The sequence below is a fragment of the Schistocerca serialis genome, chromosome 4 (assembly GCF_023864345.2).
Source record: "Schistocerca serialis cubense isolate TAMUIC-IGC-003099 chromosome 4, iqSchSeri2.2, whole genome shotgun sequence".
Classification (NCBI taxonomy): domain Eukaryota; kingdom Metazoa; phylum Arthropoda; class Insecta; order Orthoptera; family Acrididae; genus Schistocerca; species Schistocerca serialis.
In genome coordinates, this window is record NC_064641.1 from 774,280,288 (window position 1) to 774,284,616 (window position 4,329).

Consider the following 4,329-nt stretch of genomic DNA (forward strand, 5'->3'; position numbering starts at 1 on the left):
GCGCTTCAGTCTGGAACCGCGCTTCCGCTACGGTTGCAGGTTCGAATCCTGCCTCGAGCATGGATGTGCATGATGTCTTTAGGTTACTTAGATTTAAGTAGTTCTAAGTTCTGGGGGACTGATGTCCTCAGATGTCGAGTCTCATAGTGCTCAGAGCCATTTGTTTTTCGTCTGTCTCTCTGTTGGCCGGTTACAACCCCACATTCTCAGAGAGCGGCAGATATAGCGAGTTGAAATTTGTTTCAAATACTAAGGCGTACGCTCTCTTGGCAGAGTAAGCATTTAGACTTCTAAGACAGTGCAATCAAAAGATACTGTCATTTACGTCACATATTTTTGGGCAGGAAAATTCTCTACTCAAAACGGATAGATGACCTTTCTACACTGGCGAAAAAATCGCAACACCAAAAAATAATTAATTTAGAGTAATTAAATTTCGGCAATACGTAAGTCCAGGGAAGATACACTGCTGGCCACCGTAAATGCAACACCCTGAAGGAAGCATCCGAATCAAGTGAAATTTACACCATGGGTTTGCAGCGATGAGATATGCAACTGATTAGAATTTCAGCGCAGACGCACATCACGCGCGCCTGTGGCGCCACCTCAGAGCGCCATTTAAGGCTTGGCGATTTCGACGAGTGTACGTTCGGCACGTGTGTTTACCTTGTGGTTGTTTCACAAGACGATCAGTTATGCCTCGTAGACAACAGCGAACATCGTTTGATCAAGTATCCGAGTTCAACAGAGGAAGGATAGTGGCTTACCGAGATTGTGGATTATCATACAGAGAAATCGCTAGTCGTGTTGGACGAAACCAAACAACTGTAATGCGGATATGTGACCGTTGGATGCAGGAGGGTACGACGGACCGACGTGGTCGATCGCATTCACCTCGGTGCACCACTGCACGTGCTGATAGGCAAATTGTGCGCATGCCAGTGACGGATCGCTCAGTGAGATCCCGAACCATAGCACAGCACATTGCGTCTGTAACGCATCATCCGGTGTCTGCGCGTACCATTCGACGCCGTTTACAGCAGAGTGGTCTGTCCGCAAGACGTCCATTGCTTCGTCTACCATTGACGCAGAACCACAGACGTCTCCGTCGCCAAAGGTGCGATGACAGACGGATGTTGATGGCAGAATGGAATGACGTTGTCTTTACTGACGAGGCACGCTTCTGTCTGCAGCACCACGATGGTCGGATTCGAGCGTGGAGACACCGTGGAGAGAGGATGCTGGACAGCTCCATTATGCACCGCCACACTGGTCTTGCACCGGGTATTATGGTATGGGGCGGTATTGGATATTACTCTCGCACGCCTCTAGTACGCATTGCCGGTACTTTAAATAGCCGGCGCTACATATCAGAGGTGCTGGAGCCAGTTGTCCTTCCTTACCGTCAGGGCTTGGCCACAGCCATATTTCAACAGGATAATGCGCGACCACACGTGGCACGCATTGTCCAAAGGTTCTTCGTCAATAACCAGATTGAATTGCTTCCCTGGCCGGCTCGCTCTCCGGATCTTTCGCCGATAGGAAACATGTGGTCCATGGTTGCTGAACGAGTGACCCAGATTACATCCCCAGCTGCCACACCAGATGATCTTTGGCAACGTGTGGAAGCTGCTTGGGCTGCTGTACCCCAGGAACACATCCTACGTCTCTTTGACTCAATGCCGAGACGTGTGGCAGCGGTGATCTCCAACAATGGCGGCTACTCTGGCTACTGATTCTGGCAGGAACCACATGTCACAGACGTCTGTAAACGTAATCATTTGATACTTGGTCAACATGTTATCTACAAAATAAATTTTGTTGTGCTACCTCTTGCCTTTCTTGATGTTGCATTTACGGTGGCCAGCAGTGTATTTAAACGATTAGTATTGGAAAATCACAAGTTAATACAAGCGCGAAGCAAGCTACTGCAAATGTCTGCAAATGTGAAATGCTGGTACATTAATAACCGGTGTAACCGCCAGAACGTTGAATAAAATCGTGCAGACGTGCGTGAATTGTGTTGCACAGGTGCAGGACGTCAGTTTATGGGCTGCAGTTCCATCCCTGTCACACTTCGTCCATCAATACAGCGACGATTAATCCTGTTTGTGGATGACGTTGGAGCCGTCGTCGGTGGATGTCCCGTGTGTGCTCGATTCGAGGCAGGTCTGGTGATCGAGCTGGCCAAGGCAAAATATGACACTCCGCAGAGCATGTTGGGTTACAACAGCGATGTGAGGAAGAGCGTTATCCTGTTGGAAAGCACCTCCGAAATGCTGTTCATGAATGGCAGCACAGCAGGTCGAATCACCAGACTAACGTACAGTTTTCAATCAGGGTTCGTGGGATAACCACCAGGGTGCTGCTGCTGTCATACGAAATTACACCACCAGGCCACAATTGCAGGTGTGGGTTCACTGTGACTCGCATGCTGACAGGTTGGATACGGGCTCTCAACTTGCCTTCTAATAACCAACACAAGACCACCGCTGGCACTGAGGCAGAACCATCTTTCATCAGAAAACACAACACACATCCTCCCTGCCCTCCATTGTTGACACCACTGAAGTCGCAAATGGCGGTGATTTGGCGTCAGTGGAATGCACGCTACATGACTCAGAGCTCTCCTTGAAGTAACCGATTTGTAACAGATCGTCGTGTCACTGTGGTGCCAACTACTGCTCAGATTGCTGCTGCAGATGCAATACGATACGTCAGAGCCATATCCAGATCACGACGGTCTTCCCTCTCGGTAGCACCACGCACTCTCTTCTACCTAGCTTTTCCAGCGAAAGCAACGGATGAATGATGGCTAAGAATATCGTAGCTATAGATCATTCTATTCAATACAATACAATGTAGTTGAAGCAAAGTTTGTAAACAAATTATGAATCTAACACAGAAAAATTTTTACAGTCTTCGCATTATTAATATCTTTACATGTGTAGCTCAGGAACGATGTGTGTTTATGGTAGACAATTTACACTTTCAACAATGGCATGAAAGTACGTTATGCATAAATATGTACATGCAGGGTGATTCAGCTGTCCATTCCTATGGATTTTATGCAACTCGTAACATTTTCAAATACTACAAGCAAATTTCATGTTCTCTCACTCACTATGCACAAACTGTTAGCCCTACAGGAAAGAATGTCTATGACCTTTTTGTACGAAATTTAACGTAAAACCATATATTTTACTTGAATAACTGAAGAACCATGGCCTCCAGCGAAAATGTATCTCAGTACAAAATTTAACTGCACTAAATTTCGTACAAAAATGTCGTGTTATTTTTTCTGTAGCAGAAATAGTTTGTGCTTAGCGAGTGATAGAATGTGAAAACCTCCTATGTCGTTCTTGAAGGTATTGTGGGTTGCATAAAACCCACAGGTAGGGGGAAGCAGAATCCCTCCATATATACGGAGTGTTCCAAAGTCGGTGTATATAACGTTTGGGGGTGACAGATCTCATCAAGGGGATAACTACTGTTGGACACAAAATGTCCGCAAACACTTCGCAGCAACAGTGGCAGTCCTTTTGTATTTGACGGCCTTGCGACGATGGAATAGAACTGGACAAGTTGTGTCTACTATCCAGGCGTGCTGCATAGTTCCTATCACAGTAAACTAATTTTCAGGAAAAAAAAGTATAAGCATATCCCTAAGTGGAGAAACATGATTTACAAGTGGATCAGGATCTTTGATTTCGCTCGATCCCACCATTTTTACACACAGTAGATGTCCGGGTGATAGGAAACACATAGTGCACGTGCGCCAGCAGAGTGCCTACGCCCTGCCACCTCTCAAGGGCATAACCTGTGCTGGCGTTCGCCTGTGACAGCACAACGGTCGGCACTAGGAAACATTGTATAGCAGGCGCTGAACTAATCGCACCTATTACAGGAGGAGACCAAGACACGCCCCCAGGCTACCCGCCGATAAAGCCCCCCGGGCAGCGTGCATATAGGGCGCCGCCGCCAAGCGAGCTGTATCAGTATCTCAGTACCTCAGTACGTCGTATCGGGACTCAGTTGGCATTGCACCTAAATCCGTTACCCTGTCCTCTAGTCTTCCACTGTGATAGTCGTCGCCTCGCACCTTAACTAGCTGAGATGGAACGTTAACCATTTTGTATGTTTATGACATCGACACGGACAAATGGTTCAAATGGCTCTGAGCACTATGGGACGTAACATCTGAAGTCATCAGTCCCCTAGAACTTAGAACTACTTAAACCTAACTAACCTAAGGACATCACACACATCCATGCCCGAGGCAGGATTCGAACCTGCGACCGTAGCGGTCGCGCGGTTGCAGACTGAAGC